Source organism: Oncorhynchus clarkii, chromosome 31 (genome assembly GCF_045791955.1).
Source record: "Oncorhynchus clarkii lewisi isolate Uvic-CL-2024 chromosome 31, UVic_Ocla_1.0, whole genome shotgun sequence".
Taxonomy (NCBI): Eukaryota; Metazoa; Chordata; class Actinopteri; order Salmoniformes; family Salmonidae; genus Oncorhynchus; species Oncorhynchus clarkii.
Window position 1 is genome coordinate 25,409,020 of NC_092177.1, and position 15,127 is coordinate 25,424,146.

Here is a 15,127-nt window from a genome sequence, read left to right on the forward strand (position 1 = left end):
CATTGTATTTATGAAACCTGCACCCATACAGTGTACAGTAGTACCATTACCACCTACTGGCTTTGCTTGGTATTGCTGGTTGGTGTCCTCCTCAGGAATTGCTCTTGAGAAAATGTCATGTAATTGTCCCCTCCAAAGTTGATATCAGATTTTCGCCCCTGATCCTTTCTGAATTTAAAAGTAATCCTCGAAGTATTTCAAAAGTATCTGTAATCCGATTACAATATTTTAGCTGGTAACGTAACGGATTAGTTACCGTTTTTGAAATCCGCGTTCGAATCCCCGAGCTGATAAGGTAAAAATATGTCGTTCTGCCCCTGAACAAGGCAGTTAACCCACTGTCCAGGGGCCGTCATTGAAAATAGTAATGTGTTCTTAACTGACTTGCCTAGTTAAATAAAAGGTAAAATCAATTATAATAATAAATAAAACAAATCGCACATTTCCTAGTTCTGACTAACACATGAACCCGACATCATAGGCTACTATCCAGTCTTAATAGCTGGGGAGCGTTCAGCAGGACGTTTTGAACGTTCAGATATACGTATGTTGGGTCTATGTAGAACAAATATGCCTCCGATATAAGGAATCACGTTAGCTCTATTCACGGCATTTCTATCTGCAACGTTCGAAAACGTTTGGCAACTGAACGTGGCCTTGGGACGCTGGATGAAACGTTTTGAAAGCCGACGTCATGTGTAGGCGTGGCGTGTGACAGCGTGCCGGGTGTGCCTCGAGAAACCCACAGCAGAACAGTAAATTCAGTCTGGCCACCACGTTAACGTTTTAGTGGAATTTAGCCTACATTTTGCTCAACGTTACCCTCTGCTGCTAGTTAAAAAGGGGTTAATTAATAGCAGGCTATTTGAGAGGATAAGTTTGTAACTTACCTGCCCGACTGCGAAAAAAAGAGAACGCCCAGCTGCACAGCATCTCTCAAATCGAGGTGAGGTGTGCGCTCTCTCTCTGACGGATGCCGAGGCACCGCTGCCGTAGTGGATGAGAACCAGTCAACCAGAAACGTTTGACATCTCTGTCGGAGCCCCAAACAGACAAGGCTACCTCCCACTTGATGACAGACGACATTTAAGTAAGTGTATATGTTGGCCAGTTGGTCAGCCCCACAGCTCTGCTGGCTTATAAATGTGTGCTACCTGCCCAAACTCTGACAGGCAGGCAGACTGGATTCTACACAGAGCGACGTCCTCTGATATCGAGGTAGTGCTGGCATCGCCTCGCTGTATGGATACATGCGTTTACATTGTATCTTCTGTACAGAGTCCGTGTATAAATCACTGTCTAGGCTGCGGATGTTGCAACACGACCATAATAGTATAAAATACTGTTCTTCAACTTTTTAGAGACCGGCATATCGGTCATGATGCTGTGGTCTGCAGTCGGTGGCGGTTAGTAGCTGATGTGCTGGTGACATGTCCATCTCCAGCTACAGATGTTGAAAAATAAGTTGTAATTTATGGGTCTGGACTGTAGCCAACAACGGCTTGTTAAGGTTGTGTATTACAATGGCTAGTAGCCTATATGACATTGGTGCATGGCATATGGTAGCAAGGCAAAATACACCCGATCATTAGTTAGGCTTTAACATGCTCGTTATGTTGCCCATGGATCACCAGCCACAGTCGGTTAGCTACGGGGTGGAAATGACACGAGCACCCGTGGGGCGTGATCCTCAGACCGGGCAGCGCGCTCGAGACTGGTATTTTGCGTGTGCGTATTTGCACGTCATGGGCTGTGCTTTTATCAGAATGACAGCCTACTACTGACTGATGTGGACACCGGCCTGATGGTGGGTTTGTACAGAGCTCCACACAGCCTAGGATGTGGTTGGACACACATCCCAGCCAGCCTGTCAGACCAGCGGCGTAACCCCCCCCCCAAATCTCCCAGGCATTCGGGATGATTTGACAGCTCATTAGAGTTGGCCGAAAGAAAATAAAGTCTCTGCCGGGTCCCTGACAGTAGCCTGCACCCCTCCACCACACTGTCGAACAGGTTTAGTGTTTGTCGAGAGTGAGACTAGCCTACACTACAGTACTGTACCTACACTACAGTACCTACACTACAGTACATACACTACAGTACCTACACTACAGTACTGTACCTACACTACAGTACTGTACCTACACTACAGTACCTACACTACAGTACTGTACCTACACTACAGTACCTACACTACAGTACCTGCACTACAGTACCTACACTACACTACTGTACCTACACTACTGTACCTGCACTACAGTACTGTACCTACACTACTGTACCTACACTACTGTACCTACAGTACTGTACCTACACTACAGTACTGTACCTACACTACAGTACTGTACCTACACTACAGTACCTACACTACTGTACCTACAGTACTGTACCTACACTACAGTACTGTACCTACACTACAGTACTGTACCTACACTACAGTACTGTACCTACACTACTGTACCTACACTACTGTACCTACACTACAGTACCTACACTACTGTACCTACAGTACTGTACCTACACTACAGTACTGTACCTACACTACAGTACTGTACCTACACTACAGTACTGTACCTACACTACAGTACTGTACCTACACTACTGTACCTACACTACTGTACCTACAGTACTGTACCTACACTACACTACTGTACCTACAGTACTGTACCTACACTACAGTACTGTACCTACACTACAGTACTGTACCTACACTACAGTACTGTACCTACACTACAGTAGTGTATATTGCACAAAGCAGCTGGATGCACAGCCATTCCAGTAACGGTGCGTTGGTAAAATCACCGGGGAAGCCAAGCCAGAAAAAAAGACACATTACAACAATATGAGCTGTGATAATTGCGTTGTTTGCTCTATAACTTATTCATATGCCTTGCGACTGTGATATATGCCTAAAGGCTAAAGCCGAGTCAAAATGAAGACAGTGGCAGAATAAATTCAACCACACCTTTGTTTCATTACAAAACGGGAGAGCAACCTGTCTGGTGAAGTCCACAACGCATATTACATGTAACAAACAGTTACATGACCTGCAGCATGGTAAAGAAAGTTAATGTTTCTGACATTTTCAGACAACTAAATAACTATTGATTTAGTACCATGGAGAATTACTGCAAGTTGCAAAAAAAACAGGAGCAGCCTCCACTATTCCAGCCTCACTTCTGCTTAGTCTAATACAGTCACAACTAAAATAAACCAGAAATAATTTAGTCCAATCAATATAAACTAAATATAATGTGGCTTCCATGGTTCTGATTTGTGTGTTTGTGTGTTCATGCAAGAGGAAAAGACATATTGACTCGCTCTACTTCAAATCAAATGTTATTATTCACATACACATGGTTAGCAGATGTTAATGCGAGTGTAGTGAAATGCTTGTGCTTCTAGTTCCGACCATGTAGTAATATATAAGTAATCTAACAATTTCACAACAACTACCTTATACACACAAGTGTACTTGTAGGGAAACGCCAATGCCCTCCTCTCGTTCATGTTTATGAAACGTCTCTGACTCTGTCATACAGTACACACATTTATTTTTGTTGACCTACTGTAGGCTGCTAAAATGCTTGCTCACTAGCCTAACTTCATTTTCATGGGCAAAGTTAGCAAGTTTACATTAGCCTTCTACATCTAGCTACATACTGAACGTGCGTCCCGTAATGTATTTTATGGTTGGATGAGTTGGCCGAAAGAATCGCCATTTTAATCATTGCCCAGTACAGATAATTAAGTAAAACCATAAATCCATCCATGGTTAATTTAGGAAAAGGACCATTTGAGCTAGCCAGCCACCGGAGTACAACAACACAACGAGATGCAACAGTTCAAGTTGTTTCTATTGATGACGTATTTCTCTGTGATAGGAGTGAAGCCAACTCCGATCTGGTAAAAAGAAAATCAAACTGGTTTCTCTTGACACTTTTTTTCACAGTTTAGCTCGCTCCGTTTAGCTCAATGCCGACGGGCTGTTCTTTTATAGGCCAAATGCTCGCTGGCTTCCGGTTGGATTCAATGCTACGAGCAGCAACAATGTCATACTCTTTATAACCAGATAGCGTCAGATATATGGCCTACACATACTTAGACAGAGGGGCGCTGCTTCTCCGGTGAGATACATTCAGCCTCCTGCGAATTGAAGGAAAATGATGAAAACATAAAATAATGTATGTTTTATTTTTTCTTGGAAGCCTAGCTTCTCTTGGCATCCATGAGTTTATGCCACTGATGATTTCTCCAAGTGGACACACTACATATGTGGCGTGCTTACACCATTATTGATGGAGGATCGCAGGTGCTTTGGGTGTGTGTGTGCACATGGGGATGAACCCAAATGTGCCATCAGGTTGACTTTTTCCTAATTGGATTGTGGTACGGAAACATCGACCCTAGAATAGGGCAACATCTTTAGGGCAACATCTGCCTGCCCTAGACTGTTTGCTCTTTCCTCCTCCCCTAACTCACCCCTTCTCCTCTAACCCTCAAGCTCCTGACAGTAGTTCCCCTTCCCTGTTATCCCTGCCCTTCTAATACATTTAGTATTGCCCTGCTCCGCCTTCCCTCCCTCACATTTCACACGGAGAAGTACTCTCTCCTTGCTTTCAATGCTGAGTCTGTATCCCTGTTCCTCACCTCTGACCTCCTAGCCCTCTCTCCTTAGCCTTGAGAAGGGTTAGAGGTAAGAGAGACCCTCCTAGAAGTAGTCTAATGAAAGCAGTGATGGGTTTCACACCCACAGACAGTCAGGCAGCAGTGTGGAGTGGACATTTAGCCCAGTGCTTTCAGATTGTGAGATGGAGAGGGGGGGGGGGGGGGGGGGGGGGAGAAGGGGGAGATGGAGGGAGAGAGAGAGAGAATGAGAGAGAGGGCGAGGCTTAACGAGATTACTGGATGCCCTATCATCTGTGTGTGAGGGGATGAGGAGGGGCGGCTACTGCTGACACACACAGCCAGACACCGATAGACAGACACACACAGATAGACAGACAAACAGACACAGATAGACAGGCAGTCAGTCACATGATGGTCCTACCAATGAGCACCCAACCGCTGCCTATTAACACAGAACAGCCACACCTCTGCTGTACGATCGCACCCTCTCCTATATAAGTCCCATCCATTGCTGCATCACATTCAGCATAGTAGTACTTTAAATAGACTGCATGATTAGTGTTGAGCCCTGCGCCCCCTCCCTTCACCAAACACTGCAGCGCCCATCATGACTTGGACTGTTGTGAATATAGAGTTGTTTGTATACATGGTTGCTGTGTGTGAATGACTAGACGGTAGTTATGTGTTTGTATTGGTCCAGTCATTGTGTGTGAACTTGGCTGTTAGTGTGGTGTATGGGTACGGGATCATTTTATGAGAGTATTGTGTGGTTTTGACAGTATTATGTTTGTTTGTTGTTTTGAGTGAGTAGCATTGCAATTATAGTGTAGTTGGGTTTCGGTGTGGTGTGTGTGAATTGGATTGCTGTTATGTTTTCTTGCCACATTACCCTGCTCTGCAGTTACCCAACCTCCCAGCCACTTAACCATAGGCCTATCGTTACCCAACCTCCCAGCCACTGAACCGTAGGCCTATCGTTACCCAACCTCTCAGCCACTGAACCGTAGGCCTATCGTTACCCAACCTCCCAGCCACTGAACCGTAGGCCTATCGTTACCCAACCTCTGAGCCACTGAACCGTAGGCCTATCGTTACCCAACCTCCCAGCCACTTAACCATAGCCAGTGGTGTAAAGCACTTAAGTAGTACTTGAAAGTATTTTTTACTTAAGTATTTTTTTTGTACTTTATATTTTTGACTACTTTTACTTCACTACATTCCTAAAGAAAATCATGTACTTTTTACTCCATAGATTTTCCCTGACACCCAAAAGTATTAGTTACAATTTGAATGCTTAGCAGGACAGTAAAAATAAGTGTTGGAGTGTTCCCCTGGCTGTCAGAAAAGTTAGCATTTACTTTTACTTTGTACTTTTACTCAAGTATGACAATTGAGTACTTTTTCTACCACTGTACTTAAGTACATTTTACTCAAGTAATATTTTACTGGGTGACTTTCACTTTTACTTGAGTCATTTTATATTAAGGTATCTATACCTTTACTCAAGTATCACAATTGAGTCCTTTTCCACCTCTGACCATAGCCCTGTAGTTACCCAATCTTCCAGCCACTGAACCGTAGGCCTATCGTTACCCAACCTCCCAGCCACTGAACCGTAGGCCTATCGTTACCCAACCTCCCAGCCACTGAACCGTAGGCCTATCGTTACCCAACCTCCCAGCCACTGAACCGTAGGCCTATCGTTACCCAACCTCCCAGCCACTGAACCGTAGGCCTATCGTTACCCAACCTCCCAGCCACTGAACCGTAGGCCTATCGTTCCCCAACCGTAGGCCTGTCGTTACCCAACCTCCCAGCCACTGAACCGTAGGCCTATCGTTACCCAACCTCTCAGCCACTGAACCGTAGGCCTATCGTTACCCAACCTCTCAGCCACTGAACCGTAGGCCTATCGTTACCCAACCTCTCAGCCACTGAACCGTAGGCCTATCGTTACCCAACCTCCCAGCCACTGAACCGTAGGCCTATCGTTACCCAACCTCCCAGCCACTGAACCGTAGGCCTATCGTTACCCAAACTCCCAGCCACTGAACCGTAGGCCTATCGTTACCCAACCTCCCAGCCACTGAACCGTAGGCCTATCGTTACCCAACCTCTCAGCCACTGAACCGTAGGCCTATCGTTACCCAACCTCCCAGCCACTGAACCGTAGGCCTATCGTTACCCAACCTCCCAGCCACTGAACCGTAGGCCTATCGTTACCCAACCTCTCAGCCACTGAACCGTAGGCCTATCGTTACCCAACCTCCCAGCCACTGAACCGTAGGCCTATCGTTACCCAACCTCCCAGCCACTGAACCGTAGGCCTGTCATTACCCAACCTCCCAGCCACTGAACCGTAGGCCTATCGTTACCCAACCTCCCAGCCACTGAACCGTAGGCCTATCGTTACCCAACCTCCCAGCCACTGAACCGTAGGCCTATCGTTACCCAACCTCTCAGCCACTGAACCGTAGGCCTATCGTTCCCCAACCGTAGGCCTATCGTTACCCAACCTCCCAGCCACTGAACCGTAGGCCTATCGTTACCCAACCTCCCAGCCACTGAACCATAGGCCTATCGTTACCCAACCTCCCAGCCACTGAACCGTAGGCCTATCGTTACCCAACCTCCCAGCCACTGAACCGTAGGCCTATCGTTACCCAACCTCCCAGCCACTGAACCGTAGGCCTATCGTTACCCAACCTCCCAGCCACTGAACCGTAGGCCTATCGTTACCCAACCTCCCAGCCACTGAACCGTAGGCCTATCGTTACCCAACCTCCCAGCCACTGAACCGTAGGCCTATCGTTACCCAACCTCCCAGCCACTGAACCGTAGGCCTATCGTTACCCAACCTCCCAGCCACTGAACCGTAGGCCTATCGTTACCCAACCTCCCAGCCACTGAACCGTAGGCCTATCGTTACCCAACCTCCCAGCCACTGAACCGTAGGCCTATCGTTACCCAACCTCCCAGCCACTGGGAGGTTGGAGTCTGGCCGGATCTGTTCTGTAAATCCACAGTCTGCTCGTTCTCTCGCTCTTTGCTGCAGCTTTTATCACAGCACAACCTGCTGAGACCACAGACTAGTGTACGTGTAAGAATCCTGTTGGGAAGTAATGTACAGTATGTGTTGAGTGTGCATCCTTCCTTCCTTCCCTCCCTCACTCCCTTCTCCCCTCCCTCTTATAGGTTCATTCCCAGCCCAGACAGTGTGGGGTGTAGTATTTGTGTATAAGGGTTTGTGTTATGTGTACTTATTGGATTTTCTCTCGCTGTCTCACTTCAGTCACTTTGGTTAAGTTAATGTTTAACCCATCTCTGTCTGTGTATGTCTGTGGGCTCTGTTCTGCAGACTGGCCATCTGTGTTTGGTCATGAGCTCTCAGCTCCAGGCCAGTCTAAAGGCATCTGCCTTCACTGCTGCACTACTATTGCACTGAACTTATCAGATTATAGCTGCTACAGTCATTTCTGTAGTGTGGAAATACACCTTTACTACAATGTAGTACAGAGTAGTACAGAGTACACTATGTCAATTATGGTACCACAATAAAGGCCCACTCAGTACAATGTAGTGTTAACCAAAGTATAGGCCTCAGGGGTGGAAGGCTCCGGAAGGAAGGTGTGTTCTAAATAATACCACATTGTCTGGCGTAGGTTCAGGTTGGTCGTTTAGCCCAGCCGGTTCTGCTCGGGTTCTGGGTTCTCCTGTGTGGTGAGTATCAGTACTGAGGCATAGCTTCAGTTGTTGGTGAGACTGAGAGGCAGTGTCTGTGACTCACATCTGAACTTCTGATGGTAGTGTTTTGGGAATTTGTTCTGTCAGTTCCTAGTGTTTTGGGTATTTGTTTTGTCAGTTCCTAGTGTTTTGGGAATTTGTTCTGTCAGTTCCTAGTGTTTTGGGTATTTGTTCTGTCAGTTCCTAGTGTTTTGGGAATTTGTTCTGTCAGTTCCTAGTGTTTTGGGTATTTGTTCTGTCAGTTCCTAGTGTTTTGGGTATTTGTTCTGTCAGTTCCTAGTGTTTTGGGTATTTGTTCTGTCAGTTCCTAGTGTTTTGGGTATTTGTTCTGTCAGTTCCTAGTGTTTTGGGTATTTGTTCTGTCAGTTCCTAATGTTTTGGGAATTTGTTCTGTCAGTTCCTAGTGTTTTGGGAATTTGTTCTGTCAGTTCCTAGTGTTTTGGGAATTTGTTCTGTCAGTTCCTAGTGTTTTGGGTATTTGTTCTGTCAGTTCCTAGTGTTTTGGGTATTTGTTCTGTCAGTTCCTAGTGTTTTGGGTATTTGTTCTGTCAGTTCCTAGTGTTTTGGGTATTTGTTCTGTCAGTTCCTAGTGTTTTGGGTATTTGTTCTGTCAGTTCCTAGTGTTTTGGGTATTTGTTCTGTCAGTTCCTAGTGTTTTGGGTATTTGTTCTGTCAGTTCCTAGTGTTTTGGGTATTTGTTCTGTCAGTTCCTAGTGTTTTGGGTATTTGTTCTGTCAGTTCCTAGTGTTTTGGGTATTTGTTCTGTCAGTTCCTAGTGTTTTGGGAATTTGTTCTGTCAGTTCCTAGTGTTTTGGGTATTGCTTCTGTGTGATGCTTGACTGTTTGGAGCATTTGGGCGAGTTCAAAAGGGAAGCCTCTTGGAAAAAATAAATACAAAATTGACCAGTATTCTGCCACTGTGTACTCTGTTTAGGGCCAAATAGTGCTCTCGCTCTGTGTTGTGAAAGTCCTCAGAAGTATTTCCTCATTAAGTCACCTTCTCCAACTCTGTTGTGTAATTAAGCCCTTTGTTGTGTTTGATAAGCAGATTGTCTCATTTTAACTAGCTAGACCTCAGAGGAGCTGTTCCGTCTTTCGCACTGGCTCCCTTTCATACGACTGACTGATTAAACATGGAACCATGATCACATGATTGCTATAAATAGAGTGTGTGTATACACTAGTGGGTGTATGAATTAGTTGTGTAGACCAGTGAGAGTTATGGCCCTGTTAATGCAGAGGATTTGATGGTAATGGTTCTATATTACAGGTAGTGTCTCTCACGGAATAGGTTTTTAGAGACCTATTCAAATCGAGGTCAGATAACTCCATATGGTTGGATGAGGTCTGTCTATGTGTCACGTTGTATAAAGACAGGTGCAGGAATAATACAACTTTTTTTTTTCTCTACCCAAAATAGTGTACGTCATGAACATGACAGAGACGAAGCCCAAAACAAACACGTACATATAAACTAGAGGTCGACCCATTATGATTTTTCAACGCCGATACCGATTATTGGAGGACCAAAAAAAGTCCAGCAAAACCCAAGAAAATGGGAAAACCGTGACACACAGACGTGTAAACACGTATATCAAACAATCCCACACAACCAGTAGGTGGGCCTGCTGGATAATAAAGCCCAACCAATCAGCCTAAAATGAACACAGGTGAAACCAATAAACAGAAAGGGGGGGAAAGGGATCAGTGGCAGCTAGTAGGCCAGTGACGACGACCGCCGAGCACCACCCGAACAGGAAGGGGAGCCACCTTCGATAGGAGTCGTGACAATACACGGGAAGAGACCCGTGATGACAATACACGGGAAGAGACCCGTGATAACAATACACGGGAAGAGACCCGTAATAACAATACACGGGAAGAGACCCGTAATAACAATACACGGGAAGAGACCCGTAATAACAATACACGGGAAGAGACCTGTAATAACAATACACTGGAAGAGACCCGTAATAACAATACACGGGAAGAGACCCGTAATAACAATACACGGGAAGAGACCCGTAATAACAATACACGGGAAGAGACCCGTAATAACAATACACTGCACGAGACCCGTAATAACAATACACGGGAAGAGACCTGTAATAACAATACACGGGAAGAGACCCGTAATAACAATACACGGGAAGAGACCCGTAATAACAATACACGGGAAGAGACCCGTAATAACAATACACGGGAAGAGACCTGTAATAACAATACACTGGAAGAGACCCGTAATAACAATACACGGGAAGAGACCCGTAATAACAATACACGGGAAGAGACCCGTAATAACAATACACGGGAAGAGACCCGTAATAACAATACACTGCACGAGACCCGTAATAACAATACACGGGAAGAGACCTGTAATAACAATACACTGGAAGAGACCTGTAATAACAATACACGGGAAGAGACCTGTAATAACAATACACAGGAAGAGACCTGTAATAACAATACACGGGAAGAGACCCGTAATAACAATACACGGGAAGAGACCCGTAATAACAATACACGGGAAGAGACCTGTAATAACAATACACGGGAAGAGACCCGTAATAACAATACACGGGAAGAGACCCGTAATAACAATACACGGGAAGAGACCCGTAATAACAATACACGGGAAGAGACCTGTAATAACAATACACGGGAAGAGACCCGTAATAACAATACACGGGAAGAGACCCGTAATAACAATACACGGGAAGAGACCCGTAATAACAATACACGGGAAGAGACCCGTAATAACAATACACTGCACGAGACCCGTAATAACAATACACGGGAAGAGACCTGTAATAACAATACACTGGAAGAGACCTGTAATAACAATACACTGGAAGAGACCTGTAATAACAATACACGGGAAGAGACCTGTAATACCAATACACAGGAAGAGACCTGTAATAACAATACACGGGAAGAGACCTGTAATAACAATACACGGGAAGAGACCTGTAATAACAAGTGCACACTAACACGGTAACACGCAAGTCGATACAAGAGAGCACAGTTACTCACAAGACCAACGGACATGGAACAATAATCAGCAAGGACAATGGGGAACAGAGGGCACATATATACACATACTAATCAGGGAGAATGTGCGTAATGAGACAAGACAGTTCGGGGTTTCGGGTAATCATCCAGTTCAGTGATGCCTAGAAGGCGGGTGACGTAGACCTCCGGAGCTGGTAAACGGAATGAGCAGCAGTACCGGGGGAATCCGTGACACTATGTAAACGTTAACCCTCATGGGTAGGTTTGAGAGAGTTCTGCTACTATGAGTGGTATTTAGTGTTAGTTTGTCCTTTACCCTCATAAAACAACACAGCTTCCAATATTACATTCCTGCTTTTCATGGGACCTTTGGAACATCTGTTCCAGGGATGTGAGGTGGATGTCTTTGATGTTTTACTAGGCTTGCCAAGGAGGGGAACCCCTCCCCCATGTGTTACTGGGTTTAATTTCCGTCTAAAACTTGGGCTGGATTCCATTATGAAATTTGTTTGCCCTTTTCCTTTGACTTAGTATAGTAGTCGACAACCTATTGAAGGCTTCCTACTGTTGTCTGTTGTCTTGTGTTTTTAAAGAACATGTAGGGTCACTTCCAGAGGGAGGGGTTTAGACGAGGGGATGAGTAAAGCTGTCAACAAAGAGACAGTCACTACTTGAGCCTTGTCATTCACATTCCAAAACATAGATCAGGAAATGTGCTTGGAATTCATATCGACAAATCCACCCTGCAATTGGCCGCTAATTAAAGTACACCCATAAACACACATCGGCTGAGGCATGCTTCTCTTCCTGTTGGTATTGAATGCGCAAACAATTGATTCAACAAACATAGGATGCCCCTTCCCTTGAAATATGAGCTTCTGGACTCATTCTGGTGAGGAATGAATGAATGTATTTGGGTTAGTGTAATTCAATGCCAGTTTTAATAGATATTAGTCTGAATAGATGTTAGTGTTAATAGATGCTAGTGTTAATACAGTATATCACAAAAGTGAGTACACCCCTCACAGTTTAGTAAATATTTGAATATATCTTTTCATGTGACAACACTGAAGAAATGACACTTTGCTACCATATAAAGTAGTGCGTGTACAGCTTATATAACAGTTTCAATGTGCTGTCCTCTCAAAATAACTCAACACACAGCCATTAATGTCTAAACAGCTGGCAACAAAAGTGAGTACACCCCTAAGTGAAAATGTCCAAATTTGGCCCAATTAGCCATTTTCCCTCCCCGGTGTCATGTGACTCGTTAGTGTTACATGGTCTCAGGTGTGAATGGGGAGCAGGTGTGTTAAATTTGGTGTCATCGCTTTCACACTCCCTCATACTGACTGGTCACTGGAAGTTCAACATGGCACCTCATGGCAAAGAACTCTCTGAGGATCTGAAAAAAAGAATTGTTGCTCTACATAAAGATGGCCTGGGCTATAAGAAGATTGCCAAGACCCTGAAACTGAGCTGTAGCACGGTGGCCAAGACCATACAGCGGTTTAACTGGACAGGTTCCACTCAGAACAGGCCTCGCCATGGTCGACCAAAGAAGTTGAGTGCACGTGCTCAGCGTCATATCCAGAGGTTGTCTTTGGGAAATAGACGTATGAGTGGGACCAGCATTGCTGCAGAGGTTGAAGGGGTGGGGGGTCAGCCCATACGCCGTACACTGCATCAAATTGGTCTGCATGGCTGTCGTCCCAGAAGGAAGCCTCTTCTAAAGATGATGCACAAGAAAGCTCGCAAACAGTTTGCTGAAGACAAGCAGACAAAAATGTGAGGGTGTACTCACTTTTGTGATATACTGTAGATGCTAGTGTTAATAGATACTAGTGTTAATAGATGCTAGTGTTAATAGATGCTAGTGTTAATAGATGCTAGTGTGAATAGATGCTAGTGTTAATAGATGCTAGTGTTAATAGATGCTAGTGTGAATAGATGCTAGTGTGAATAGATGCTAGTGTTAATAGATGCTAGTGTTAATAGATGCTAGTGTGAATAGATGCTAGTGTTAATAGATGCTAGTGTGAATAGATGCTAGTGTTAATAGATGCTAGTGTTAATAGATGCTAGTGTGAATAGATGCTAGTGTGAATAGATGCTAGTGTGAATAGATGCTAGTGTGAATAGATACTAGTGTGAATAGATGCTAGTGTTAATAGATGCTAGTGTTAATAGATGCTAGTGTTAATAGATGCTAGTGTTAATAGATGCTAGTGTGAATAGATGCTAGTGTGAATAGATGCTAGTGTTAATAGATGCTAGTGTTAATAGATGCTAGTGTTAATAGATGCTAGTGTTAATAGATACTAGTGTGAATAGATGCTAGTGTTAATAGATGCTAGTGTTAATAGATGCTAGTGTTAATAGATGCTAGTGTTAATAGATGCTAGTGTGAATAGATGCTAGTGTTAATAGATGCTAGTGTTAATAGATGCTAGTGTTAATAGATGCTAGTGTGAATAGATGCTAGTGTGAATGCAAGTGTTTTGTTCTTTGTGTGTATGACTGTCTCTGTGCATGTTTCTTTCTTTCACTGTCTATACAGTGTTGTAACAATGTGCAAATAGTTAAAGTACAAAAGGGAAAATAAATAAGCATAAATATGGGTTGTATTTACAATGGTGTTTGTTCTTCACTGGTTGACCTTTTCTTGTGGTAACAGGTCACACATTTTGCTGCTGTGATGGCACACTGTGGAATTTCACCCAGTAGATAAGGGAGTTGATTAAAATCGGGTTTGTTTTCAAATTATTTGTGGATCTGTGTAATCTGAGGGAAATATGCGTCGCTAATATGGTCATACATTGGGCAGGAGGTTAGGAAGTGCAGCTCAGTGTCCACTTCATTTTGTGGGTAGTGTGCACAGCCTGTCTTCTCTTGAGTGCCAGGTCTGCCTCTCTCTCTCTTTCTGTCCCTCTCTCTCTCTCTCTCTGTCCCTCTCTGTCTCTCTCTCTCTCTGTCCCTCTCTCTCTCTGTCCCTCTCTCTCTCTGTCCCTCTCTCTCTCTGTCCCTCTCTCTCTCTGTCCCTCTCTCTCTCTCTGTCCCTCTCTCTCTCTCTGTCCCTCTCTCTCTCTCTCTGTCCCTCTCTCTCTCTCTCTCTGTCCCTCTCTCTCTCTCTCTCTGTCCCTCTCTCTGTCCCTCTCTCTCTCTCTCTCTGTCCCTCTCTCTCTCTCTGTCCCTCTCTCTCTCTCTCTCTGTCCCTCTCTCTCTCTCTCTGTCCCTCTCTCTCTCTCTGTCCCTCTCTCTCTCTGTCCCTCTCTCTCTCTCTCTCTCTGTCCCCCTCTCTCTCTCTCTCTCTCTGTCCCCGTCTCTCTCTCTCTCTGTCTCTCTCTCTCTCTCTGTCCCCCCCTCTCTCTCTCTCTCTCTCTCTGTCCCTCTCTCTCTCTCTCTCTCTCTCTCTGTCGCTCTCTCTCTCTCTCTGTCCCTCTCTCTCTCTCTCTCTGTCCCCCTCTCTCTCTCTGTCTCTCTCTCTCTGTCCCTCTCTCTCTCTCTCTGTGTGAATGGGAGAATGAGATCCCTGCTCTCCTCTCCACTCTGCTCTGTGACACTGATGTTTAGGCCAAGGTATGTATAGTTTGTGTGTTCTAGTGCAATGATGTCTATATTGAATTTGTATTTGTGGTCCTCTCTCTCTCTGTCCCTCTCGCTCTCTCTCTCTCTGTCCCTCTCGCTCTCTCTCTCTCTGTCTCTCTCTCTATCTCTGTCCCTCTCGCTCTCTCTCTCTCTG

The 15,127-nt window shown here is 44.9% G+C and overlaps 1 protein-coding gene across 1 annotated transcript in view; it reads left to right on the forward strand.

Annotated features, from left to right (window-relative positions):
* Positions 1 to 803: 803 nt before the first annotated feature.
* Positions 804 to 15,127, forward strand: part of LOC139390579 (janus kinase and microtubule-interacting protein 1-like) — a 51,362-nt gene continuing 37,038 nt past the window's right edge. Inside the window, exon 1 of the mRNA XM_071137786.1 lies at positions 804 to 1,090. The gene's annotated coding sequence lies outside the window, so the exon portion shown is untranslated. The remainder of the gene's footprint in view (positions 1,091 to 15,127) is intronic.